Here is a 13,348-nt window from a genome sequence, read left to right as displayed (position 1 = left end):
TCTTAGAATGAGACTAAACAGCCCTTCATAAGTGGTTGCTCTGCTACCCTCCACCCATCCTGTTAGTGCTTTGCAACAATTCCCCATGAAATCCTCCCAAGACTGGTGAGACAGCTTCCTGCTGCCTCTGAACCTCAACCTGTAGTCTTCAGGGGTGAGACCATACTTTTCTATCGGGCCTTGTCACTCCCTTCTGGGGCCAGTAGGACATCCCTTTCCACCTGAGGAATATAGCTCTCTAGGACAGTTCCCCAATCTTTCCCGGGAATCCTGCGCGCAACTAGAGCATCCTCATACTTCCTAAGCCACTGACGTATGTCATCTCCCTCCTTGAACCCAGGTACCAAATCTGTGGGTAGGTAAGGATTGTGCCTAACACTACAAATGATGCCACCACTGGACTCCCCCTGCATTACTGGTGAGTCCAGATTTGTAAGATTGTGCTCTAGAGCGAGCCTTTCTCTGGCAAAGGCCCTTTCCTCCTCTGCCATCCTCTCCTGGACTAAGGCTTTTTCAACCTCAGCCTGTCTCTCTTCTACAGCCAGCCTAGCTAGCTGCAGCCTCAGGTCCCTCTCTTCCCACCAATATCTGAGCTCCTCAGGTGACAGGGAATGGGAGGTGGCGCTGCTGCTACGCAAGGACCCAGTAAGGGACTCCCTATCTATGGGGTCCTCTCTCACTACTGGCGTCCCTGGCCAGTCATCTTCTCCCTCAGTGTCTAACTCCTCGGGGTCACTATCCCCCTGGGGTGTGGACTGGGGACCCTCCTCCTCAGAGTCCTCACTACTCTCGTGGGTCTCTCTAGGGTCTCCCTCAGAACCGTCCCTCTCTTGGGCCTCTTTTTGTGCTATGTAGTCTGCCTCTTCAAAATTGAACAGGGCTCTCCTGAGGATTCCTATATGGGCTTCAGCCTCTATCAAAGGTATACCTCTTTCCCTACAGAATCCCCTTAACTCTTCTATAGTGTAAAACAACATATAATCCATGTCAAAGGTGGACTCCATTTTTGTTAAGAGCACAACACTAGCGTAAACACAAGAGTCAAAAGTGCGAGTATACAACACAGGAAAAAAATTAAATGACAAGCTTGAGAGAACAGGAGAATAATTTAAGAAAAGAGAATTAAAACATGTAATGGTCTAAGTGCAATTTGCGGTGCAAAAATGAGTCACAAGATACTATGCAAGCGCAAATCCTATCCTCACCGCTGACACCAATGTTAGAAATGGGGTTTCTGGTTGGCTAGGGTATGCACCTTAGCCAGGCAGAAACTACCCACTTTAGTCAGGGCTAGGGAGTTACACGTCCAAGATAACCCCTGCTCACCACTTGGTAGCTTGGCACGAGCAGTCAGGCTTAACCCGGAGGCAATGTGTAAAGCGTTTGCACAACACACACAACACACGTGACGCAAAATGTACACCACAAAGTAAACACAGCACTGAGCTATGTAAAAATAATCTGTTTTGCACAAAGCATAATTAGACCAACATTACACGTAAGTAGTACCCTGCTACCTTAGCAGTTGTCAGAATGTTACACAAGTTACTAATACTCTGCAAGAATATGCAGTTGTCACATTAGAACATGTAAGTACTCAGGATTCTGCAACATAAGCAGTAGTCAGGAATTAGAGTAAAAGATATATGCGCTTGTCATGAACAATCCCTAAATAAAAGGAACATTAGAGAATATATCACAAGACATACAATTACATATCAGCTAGACAGGCCCATAAAAGGAACATTAGCACGTATATGTAGAAACAGTAAACAGGTAGGAAACCTAAAACATCTATAAGTCTGTCCTAGGCTTCTAGAGCCTAAATTCCCTGACAAGTACCTGTTTCTGTAGTAGAGGCACTCCCAGTGCCTAGAAGTTGAGCATGGGGGCCCCCGGTGCTCCTATGTGCAAAAACGGGGGGCCACGCGGTACTCTTTCGGGGGAGGGGTGATCAGCACCCTCTCTCTCGTGTTTAGAAGGGGCCCCTCTGGGGACCTGTGATCCTGGTGGGGCCCTCTGGGCCTCTGATGGCCCTCTCCCGAGAGCGGGGCCCAAAAGCCACAAGAACTGAGTGGTGGGGGCGATCGCGCCCCTAGCACAGTGACCAGGGGCAAGGGAACTCCCTTCCCTCCCCTCCCCGCGTCCTGCTCAGAAGGAGGCAGCCGCTCTTGTCCACGGCGCAGCTGCCAGACAGGAGAGAGAGAGGAGCAGGGGCCTCTGATGAGGCTTCCTACCTGCTCTCTGATGCGGCCGCACCCGATCCGGTGTGCGTGCCGCTGCTAAGCCCGACCTGGGCTGGTCCGTGTGGCAGGCACCAAGGATGTTGCCTGCCTGTGCCCCGGGGGCACGTCAGAAAGCGTGCTTCACCCCATGGGCACGGTTGGAGCATACTTGCTCCGGTCTTGGTCTTCTTGGGTGTCCAGGGGGCACGTAGAACAGCGCAATCCTCGCGCTGGTTGCAAATACAACCCCTGGGTCGCGGCGGTGATCTCTCAGGCAGAGGAGCGCTAATCAAAGCGCGGGGGCTCTCCGATAAGCCTGGGCTGCGGCAGTGACTTTTAGGGTGCCAAATAAAGCGCTTTCCACAGTGCTACGCCCAAATCTGCAGCCTGGGCTGCAGCGGTGATTTTTGGGCAGAAGCAGCGCTTTGGCAGTGCTAAGAAAAACACGGTAGAGACTGTTACAGGGGTCAGGGGCCACAGCACCCTGCCCCTGGGAACAACAAAAACAAGCAGGATTACAGGGCTGGTGGGCCCAGCTACAGGCCAGCACAAGGGGTGCAGATGGTGGCAGTTCCTCCTAGTGACCAGGCAGGTCACAGGTCAGCACAACAGCAGCAGTCCAAGGTGGTTTCCTGGTGAGTCCATGCATCAGCGTTCTGTGTCCAGTTTCAAGTTCCAAGAGTGTTCAAATTGTGGGGAAAATTCCCCTGTACTTATACTGGGGTTACAGTGTGTTTCACAATGGCAGGGAGAGGAGGTTCCAGCCAGTTACAACTGGTTCTGGGAGTGCCCCCTCTCTCCTTTCAGTACAGGCTCCAAACATCAGTGGGGGGTTAACGACCCTATTGTGTGAGGCCAGGGCACAGTCTTTACAAATGCCGGTGTGCCCCGCCTCTCCCTTCTTTCAGCCCAGGAAGGCTTTACAATATGTAGATGCACCTCTGTCACCTCCATCCTCCCTGTGTTCAGGCTGTCTGAGAAGTATGCACAAAGCCCCAACTGTCAGTCTGCCCAGATGTGGATTGGAGACAAGCTGCAAAACCCCAAAGTCATAAGCACAGGTAAATGCGCACTTTCTAATAGTGGCATTTCTGTGATAGTATTAAAAAATACACCTACCCCAGTAAGCAGCATTTCTTACCACCATCACAACCATACCAAACATGCCTACGCTACCCCTCATAAATCAGACAATACCCCTTACGCATAAGGCAGGGCATCTCCAATGCAATCCTATGAGGAGGCAGCACTCACAGCAGTGAGACACAAAGTTAGGCTGTTTGTCATTACCAGGACAGGCCACGCAACATGGCACATGTCCTTCCTTCTACATACATGGCACCCTGCCCAAAGGGCTAGCTAGGGTGTACCTTAGGGGTGACTTACATGTAGTAAAAGGGGAGTTCTGGGCGTGGCAAGTAAATTTAGATGCCAGGACCCTGTGGCAGGAAACTGCGCACACAGGCTCTGCGCTAGCAGGCCTTAGATAGGTTTGACAGGCTACTTCAGTGGGTGGCGCAAGCAGCGCTGCAGGCCCACTAGTAGCATTTAATTTACAGGCCCTGGGTATAGGGATACCACTTTACAAGGGACTTATAGGTAAATTAAATATGCCAATCAGGTATAATCCAATCATACCACATTTGTAAGAGAGAGCACATGCACTTTAGCACTGGTTAGCAGTGAAAAAGTGCTCAGAGTCAAAACGTCAGCCAACAAAGGTCAGAAAAATAAGGAGGCAAAAAGTCTGGGGAATGACCCTGTAAAAGGGCCAGGTCCAACAGGTGGCTGAACTGATCAGGACCAGTCAGTCAGCACACTAGTAGTTGGTAGGTTTTCGGGAAGCACCTCTAAGGTGCCCTCTGTGTGCATTTCTTAATAAATCCATCACTGGAATCCGTTGATAACAAACATCCCAGGGTTAAAAGAAGCCATCATGTAGCTAGGGAACCTAATAGTGACCAGTGTCCAGCACATGCCTTTAAAACTGCTTCCCTGTACACTTACTATGTCTAGGAATCGACATAGTAGGGGCATATTTGCTCATGCATATATGTCCACTCATGGAATATAATCCACCCTGCCTTAGGGTTATAAGGCCTGCTAGAGGGATGACTCACATATGTTGCATGCAGTGTTAGGGGACAAGGCACATAGGCTGTGTGCCATGCCGTGTTTAAACTTTTGGGAGCACCTTGTCGCACAGCCTGCAATGGCAGTCTGCATAAAGTTGGTGCTGGGTCCTTCAGAGTGGCACAAGTTGTGCTGCAGCTCCAGGAGGCCCTCTTCAGTACCCATCCCCTGGATACCAGGGGTACCGTTTACTAGGGACTTAGAGGGGGCTGAAGGGCCAGGTCACTTGAGGATCAAGTGACCAGGTGTCCTGTTTTAGGGACAGAACACTGGCAAAGGGGACCTGGTTAGCAGGAACCTGGTGCACTTCAGTCAACGTTGCAACTAAAAATCAGGCAAAAAGTGGAGGGTACTGCAATCAGAACCCAGCTTCCTACAACAGCGTTCAATCTTCCTCTTGAAGTCTGTAACGTTATCTTGGCAGCCAGGCATTCCCCCACAAAAACAGTATATGCCTGACATTGGCAAAGATTTGTAATATATTCTATACAGAAGTCTCTCTCTGCTTCTCTATCTGATATTCGTCTCTTTATTCTTTCTCTTGCCCAGCAGGGTTCCTTTCTGGGACACTGAAGAGCTGTCTCTCTGCTTTATCAGCCGTTCTGTGGCTGCCTGATCAAGCCTCTCTTTTCAAGTTCCTTATTGTAAATATGTTTCTTAAAGGGCTTCTGAATATGTTTCCCCTATGCCCTTTGCCATACCTTAGTGGGATCTCAATCTAGTTCTCACACACCTTGTGCGCTCCTGTTGAGCCAAGTATTATTGTCCCCTCGGGCTGTTCACCATCAAGACAGCCTTCTTTGTGGCAAAAACATCTGCCCGGAGGGTGAGTTAGATACAGGTATTATCATCTAAGCTGCCATATCTTAGTGTTTCCAGTAAAGGGTGTGCGTTTCACCAGTGCCTCTTTCCTTCCTAAGGTGGTGATCCTATTCCATCCTGGTCAAATTATCACTTTGTCCACCTTCTTTGGTACTCCACGTCCCTCTAAGGAAGAGGATCGACCCCACCGGCTGGACCCAAAAATAGCTGCGTTCTACCTTGACAGCACAAAAGAGTTCTGGGTGGACAACCAACTTTTTCTGGGGTATGTGGGAGCAAAGAAGGGCCGGGCAGTACAGAAGAGGACCATTTTGCACTGTGCCGTTCTCTGTATTAAGATCTGCTGCGCCCTGGCTAAGAAACAACCTCCGGAGGGCTTGCAGCCTCATTCCACTAGGGGGAAATCTGCAACCATGGCGTTAGCACATGGAGTCCCAGTCCTGAACATTTGCCAAGCAGCAACTTGGGCATCCCTGCACACATTTACCAAACACTACTGCCTCGACAGTCAGGTCTGCAGGCAAGGGCATTTTGCCCATTCTGTCCTGCAGGACTTCTTAGTCTGAAAACATTGTCCTCAGCTCACCGCCAGAAAGATATGTTTTGGGTATCTAATCAAAGGTAAGGAATCTGCAGCTAGGAGTCCCTAATAGATGAACAAGTTACTTAACTTAGGTAATGCATTATTTGGTAGAGAGACTGTCTAGCTGCAGATTACCCATGAACATGCCTCCCTGCTCTGCAGACTTGTTACTAGGGTTAGAGTGATCCCTTTTTCAGGGCCCTGGCTTCAACGTACATTGCGCCAGTTGTCATGGCTCTGTGGTCCTGGCGTAGAAAGTTAAGATAAAAGTAACTGATGCCTGCGCGCTTGGGTGACACCTATGTAGGGTGGCCATTACTTTACATCAGGCGACAGAGCCGAATAGAGCCACCTGACTATGCACGCAAGGGGTATTGCTCAGAAAACGTTCTCGTATCCAGCCTGATGGCTGGGAAAAAACAAAGGTAAGGAATCTGCAGCTAGAGTCTTTACCATATAATGCGTTACCAAAGGTAATTAACTTGGTCTTTAACACATGTAAGGACTGTCGCAAACAAATGTGTGACATGTCCTCATCAGATTTGCCTGTCAATTTACTACTCTAATGCCTGCAGTGATTTTGCATTGATAAACCAGGAGGCCAAAGAAGACTGCAAGGTGAAAACTCTACATTGCCAGGTACCAAAAGACTACAACAAGACTGGTCCTAGTCAAAAATATGTTCCCGTTCAAGATACTGAAGTAGCAGGAGACATTGAAGAGGTTATTTATCTCAATTAAAGTTTTAGGTAAGTTGAAGAAAAAACACAAGAAATCTAAATGGGACTCTGCCTTTCTCACCACTTAACACTCCCCTGAGAAGGCGTGGTACATCTGGGTCTCACTCTGTCATTTGACATCTCATAGAGACATCTAGCCACAGATACCTTACTTTAGAATCTTTCCCAGGCACGAGCCTGGATCTGGAAACGTTTTTCACAGTACAGTCTGCGCATTGGTAGAGGGCATTGCGTGACTCTGTAACAACATCATCCACCAGATGTAAAATCAGTGGAGTCAATATAACTCTCCCGCTGACATCAATTCCTTCTTTTCCACTCTGGCAACGTGCATCCGGTAACAGTTGGTCAGGCTGTTTTTTAGTCTACATCGAGGTTTTCATCGTACTGGACAGTGTTCTTTCTGTGTCTTCGGGGTGTAAACCCTGTGGTTCCTGTGGACGCCAGATGTAAGCTACGGACTCCCATTCGGTTTGCATATGGTACTTGGGCGAGCACCATGACACTGAAGTGTGCTGCTCATGTCGGCAACTTTGGCTGAAAGCTCTACTAGAGCGTTGGATAAAGCTTTTAGTGGAGTGGATGTTGGAGTCATCTCGGTCTTCCCGTCTAATGAGGTCTCCTTCTTGTACTGACGTTCGTTCACAGGGCAGTCTTGCATGCGGTCGAAGTCACGAAAGTTGCTGACTTCACTGCATACGACCTCCCATCATTCCTCATTTTAGGAGACAAGTTGGGAGTCTGCCCCACGTCTCCCACCCTTTCCAGGAAACCTGCAGACTCAAGACCAGATGCGTGAATATCATTCTTCCCTTTACGCTATCTTTGGTCAGTTGCTTCCTTCTAGAGCGCCTGTGGGTCCCAAAAAATTGCAAAGTGTCTTGACTGTATCCACTCCATCGGGTTCGCCCTCTGCTTCAGTTAGGCACCTGTTGGTGAAGCCATTCCTGCGCCGGTGCACAGCCCTTAGGGGTTTCCACCTTCGCTGCCGGTGTCCGATCAGCCATCTCCAGCGACTTTGCTGGTGGCGCCGATAGAAGTCGAATCCCTCTCTCTGAAATTGAAATTGAAGTCGAGATAAGACCATCTCGACATTAGTCGACGCTGGGGACGGTGCCAGTCATGCCTGTCATCCCTGCCCTTCTTCCTCAAGAATCCCCTCATGTTGGTCCTAACTGAGGGACATGGTGGACAGGCAATAGAGGAGTCGGCCCTCATAGAGACAAAAGCTGGTTAACTGACCTAGCTACATCCAGTGACTTGGGTTGTTCTCCAGCCTCAGGCCTACTTTCACCCTCTGGACTTGCTACGGAGGCGAGCTTCTCCTTTGCAGACATGCTAAAAAGGGTTGCAGAGGTGTTGGATCTGGTTCCTCCTTCTGTGGGATTAGCTTCAGATCCCCTAATTGATATCCTCCATCAGTCATACAGGCATTGAACCAGTTCTTCCTTACAGCGAAGCGCTACATGATCTCTTGTTGGGAGCTTGAGTTAAGCCTGAATCAGGGGGCCCTGTTGACCAGGCAATATCCCATAGGCAACGACCTGCCCCTGGTGATCCACCCTTTATAATGTGACATCCCGCTCATCGAAGTTTGGTGGCACAGGCTGCTTTAGCTTTCTACAATATGGAGTCTCTCCCATACGTTCCACTTAGGAGTCTAGACATCTGTGGCAGGCATATTTTTTCCTCCACAAGTTTTGCTGTACGCTCCGTGAAGACATCGTGTTCTTGGACGTTTCTCTCAATCTTTATGGGACTCATTGGCAAACATTTTACCTTTGCCCCCGGAAGACATCGGGAGTGCCATCACTCCTATGGCTCTGGACAGAGAGCACACAGCTATGGCTTCCTCAGTTGTGCTACGTCGCTGTGCCTGGTTACATACCTCGTGGTTTTCAGAGCCTGTCCAATCTACATCGATTGACATGCCATTTGATGGTGCTCAGGCTGTCTCAGCTCTAAGGCATTTTTGAGACAGTAAGGCTGAAGCACGGAATTAGCTGGTTGCTCTTTATCTTTTGGCTCGTTCTGTGCTTTTAGTGTGGTGTTACTTGCTCTTAAAAAGTTTCAGAAAAGGGCAGTTATATATTTGTTTGAACCTCATTGGAATGTCCGGGGAGTTGTGCTCTGCAGGCCCTAGTTTTCCTTAACTTGTTATTAGAGTGATGTAACGCCCTGAAACAATATGGAGCTTTTCTTGCCTGATGTTGAGAAAGAAGCCTTTGTCTTCATTACTTGATGTAAAGTAATGATTTTCTACTTCAAGTGTGTCAATTAAAAAAACGCTTAGAGGATTATCACGTTTTACAACACATAAATCAAGTTGATATCATTTACTGGTGGGGGTGTTGTGTGTGGTATTAAAAAAAAAAAAAAAACTTCCTGCCACTCCAGATCCCACTGTCAGCTGCTCTCTCTCTTCCTGGCAGCCACCACAGGCTCTCAATCCAGGTGCTGCTCTCATGTTAAAGCAAGCATGAGAGCAGTGCCTGGGTTGGCCTAAGTGAGCTGGTTTGACGCTAGCTCAGGCACAGGAAGCCTGTCCCATTTCTCCAACCCGGCTGTATAACAAAGCTAGTTTGGAGAAATGTTGTGGCTGTCTGTTTGGCCGGACTAAGACAGCTGGCCAAACTGACAGGTGCACTTTAACAGTGCCCCATCACTCCTCCTCCCTGTGGCCTGGCTCCGCATTCCAAGCTTTCGGAGAGACAGCGACAAATAAAATGATAAGTCACTGACTGCGCAGGGGGGCAACGCTCCTCCGCTAATACGGAGGAGCCTCCCCTGGTATATACACCATACTCTAAATAGAGTATTTGCTAGTATGCTAGAGAACATTTATATAATGTATACAATATGGGATTGTGACCTATTACGCCTTCAGTGGAGCGTTCAGATTTGCTCCCTCTGCAGAGAGTTAGTTTTTCTTACTTATGAACTTATCAAATTATACTAGTATCCCTTATAGGGAACAGAAAATATTATCAGCTCTTTGGGGGTGTCAGTCTATTCTTAATTCTCTGTTCAAAGAGATTTCTTATAGGATTCTTCAACACTAAGGGTGTTTGTTTACTAAGGCCTTTTTGTACTATCAAATTAGTAAGCTGTTGATCCGAAAGAGACTTCTAGATGTAGATTCCTTATCTTTGAATTCCCTGGGGTCCGCTTCGAATCCACAATCTTTTTGCCGAGCAATACCGGTGCACGCCGTCTAGTAGCGTTGTTTCGTTCCACGTGCATCGTTCAGCTCCGTCCGTGTCATTGGAGCGGTCTGTGATGTCACGGTAGTTTATAAAGGCACTACCCCGGCGCGCGCTCGTCACTTCATTTCCTTCCACGCTGTTTAAGCGCAGGTCCAGGATCTAGCTACCCTTTGCCTTTTTCAACTGTTTTGTTGAAGATTTTTTCTTGTCTGTGCAGGGAATGTCATCTAGGAAGACAGGGTTTAAGCAGTGTGGTGCCTGCCATTGTGCCATGTTGGTGACAGACCCCATGTGGGATGTCTCTGGTGCACTGACAGGGACCACAACTCGAAGTTGTGCTCTGACTGCCGGGCCATGGCCCTGAAGGCTTTGAGAGCGGTCTCTAAAGCTCATGGTGGTCTGACAGTCTACTTCAATTGGAGTGACTCCTCGGAGGTCACGGTCCTAATCAAGGAGAAGGTTGCAGGACCGCTCCAGGAGTCCCAAGTCCTCTTCTCCCCACTTGAGGTCCACGGGGCACTCAGGGAAGAGGCAAAAAAAAGAAGTCCTAGCACACTTCGCCATGCCTGTCAGCTGACGAGGGTTCACAGGAAAGTTGACGTTCCGAGCATAGTTCCGCGGAGCTGATGCCAGGGCCAACTTCACGTCTCCCCCCTTATCCAGGAGCTTGAGCAAGCGCCGCTCAAATTAAAGACTTCTACGAAGCCTTGCGCCTCGTTTTTGAGCAGGCTGCCCCTGCAGCTGGGTCTTCGGACCCTGCAGGGACAGTAGGGGCCCCATCAGGTTAGACTCCGGCAGCTTCGACCTCCGCACCATTGGGGACCCCAGGATCCAAACTCGGATCCAGACCGGCGCCGATTCCACACAGCTGGCCGCCTCCGGCACCAGGTCCGACATCAACCCTTCCCCCACCACCGGTGCCCAATGGCAGTGGGAACCACATCCTCATTCCAGATGATCCGGAGCCGGAACGACGTCGCACAATGCCGATTCCGACTTCGGCGCCTACTTGGCCTAGATGAGTGCCGAAGGCTTATTTTGATCAGCCAGGCACAGGTGATGAATGGGAGGGGTCTGAGGACCTTTTAGAATATGGATTAGAGGAGCAGGACCGGTATGATGAACTAGGGGAAGCCAGCAGACTGGATACTTCTGTGACTACGAAGGAGGGAGCATCGTACGCCATGGTGGTGCATAGAGCGGCTGAGGTCATGGACCTGGAATTGCCTACCGTGCCGGTCAGGACAAACATTCTGACAGGTGCTTCAGCCCAGGGTTGCTTCATCAGAGCCGATGATATCCTTTGATGAAGCCCTTACTGATGTCCTGCTGGGGACGTAGTCCAAGCCCAGCACTTGGGCTCCTGTAAATAGGACAACTGGCCGCTGCCATCGACCAACTTCTACAGACCCTAGTTTTCTCACCCAACACCCCACCCCGGAGGGCTTGGTGGTCCAAGCCTCCACTTCCTGTTGTGCCATCCCTTCCACACCCCTGGATAGGGAATCCAAGAGGCTGGACCAACTTGAGAAGATGTTGTTTTCTTCCTCCAGCCTGGCATTGAGGGCCGTAAACACCTCATGCCTATTGGGCCTTTTTTCCCATGCTTTATGGGATACTGTGGCACAGGTGCTGCCTCAGATCCCGAAGGGCGTACCTTACGCTCTCAATCAAGCAGTCAAGAATCTGAGAGATGCAGCCAAGTTTACCATTCGGTGTGGTTTGGACACGACCGACTCGCTGGGCATGGCGATTTCCTTGACAGTGGCCCTTGGTTGTCATGCCTGGCTGCGTACCCCTGGCTTTTTAGGGGATGTCCAGGCAATTCTGATGAACATGCCCTTCAATGGTTAATGTCTCTTTGGAGAGAAGGCAGACTCCGCGCTTGAGCGGTTCAAGTACTCTCTAACCACAGCCAGATCCTTGGGCCTCTTGGTGCCCGCTCGCCAGCAATCTATCGCCCCCTTCAAGACTTCAGGAGGGATGGGATACCACACCAACCACAGGTCAGCCATCATCCTCCATCTTCACAGCATCCAGTGTGAGGACGAAGTTGTGGTACTTACAGACCCAGAGGGTCTAGCCAGAGGTCGGCCACCGCCCAGCCCCCTTTTTCTACAACGCCCAATCCCTCCTTGTATGGTTCTGCAAGACCATGCTCGCCAAGTTGGAGGGAGGATTCGGTTTCATTTCCCCCACTGGCGGTCTATAACATCGGGCAAATGGGTCTTGGAGATCATACAGAAGGGCTATTCTATCCCCTTTCAGTCTTTCCTTCCCTCTATCCCTCCATTGAAAGAACGGCTGATGGAGGATCATTTAGTCGTGCTCTGCGAGGAAGTTACGCCTCTCTTGGCCAATGGAGCTATAGAAAGGGTCCCAGTGTCCGAAGTAGGCAGTGGTTGTTATTCCCGCTACTTTATGATTCCAAAAAAGAACAAAGGTAATCACCCTATCTTGGATTTAAGGGACGTCAATCTCTTCCTCAAAAAGTAGAAATTCAAGATGCTCACTCTTGCTCGGGTCTTGTCTGCTCTAGACCATGGAGACTGGATGGTAGTGTTGGACTTGCAGGATGCTTATTTTCACATCCCCATCCTGCCCGCCCAGAGGCATTACTTATGGTCCAAGGTGGGCCATGAGCACTTTGTTTACCGTGCTCCCCTTCAGTCTCACCCGTTCCCCTGGGGTGTTCATCAAGGTGACGGTGATGGTAGCAGCTCATCTGTACAGGTTAGACTTTTCAGTCTTCCCCTACCTCGACGACTGGCTGTTGAAGGCTCCTACGCCCCAGGCTCTTGTCACCCACCTTCAGACTATGGCAGACCTCCTGCATAAATGTGCCGAAGTCATACCTGACTCCCTCTCAGAAGCTCCCTTTCATCAGGGGTGTTCTGGACACATTGCAGTTTTGGGTTATACCCCCGAGCAGCGAGTCCAGGATATTTGTGGTGTTATATCGATGTTTCTGCCTCTATCCTGGTTTTTGGTGAGACAGACTCTGAGGCTTTTGGGACTCATGGCTTCCTGCATCCTGTTAGTCAAACATGCTGTAGGAAAGTACCATCTTGCCTGGCATGTTACCCCTGTTTTTACTTGTGTGTCGGTTTGTTTTTGCCTGTCTCACTGGGATCCTGCTAGCCAGGACCCCAGTGCTCATAGTTGTGGCCTGAATGTGTGTTGCCTGTGTGGTGCCTAACTCTGTCACTGAGGCTCTGCTAATCAGAAGCACAGTGCTTATGCTCGCTCTGCCTTTAAAATTGTCACTGCAGGCTACTGACCATTTTTACCAATCCTAATTGGCACACTGGAGCACCCTTATAATTCCCTAGTATATGGACCTAGGTACCCAGGGTATTGGGGTTCCAGGAGATCCCTATGGGCTGCAGCATTTCTTTTACCACCCATAGGGAGCTCAGACAGTTCTTACACAGGACTGCCACTGCAGCCTGAGTTAAATAACGTCCACATTATTTTACAGCCATTTTACACTGCACTTAAGTAACTTATAAGTCACCTAAATGTCTAACCCTCACTTAGTGAAGGTTAGGTGCAAAGTTACCAAGTGTGAGGGCACCCTGGCACTAGCCAAGGTGCCCCACATAGTTCAGGGCAATTTCCCCGGACGTTGTGAGTGCG

Source organism: Pleurodeles waltl, chromosome 10 (assembly GCF_031143425.1).
Source record: "Pleurodeles waltl isolate 20211129_DDA chromosome 10, aPleWal1.hap1.20221129, whole genome shotgun sequence".
NCBI classification, from domain to species: Eukaryota; Metazoa; Chordata; class Amphibia; order Caudata; family Salamandridae; genus Pleurodeles; species Pleurodeles waltl.
This window is presented reverse-complemented; position numbering follows the sequence as displayed.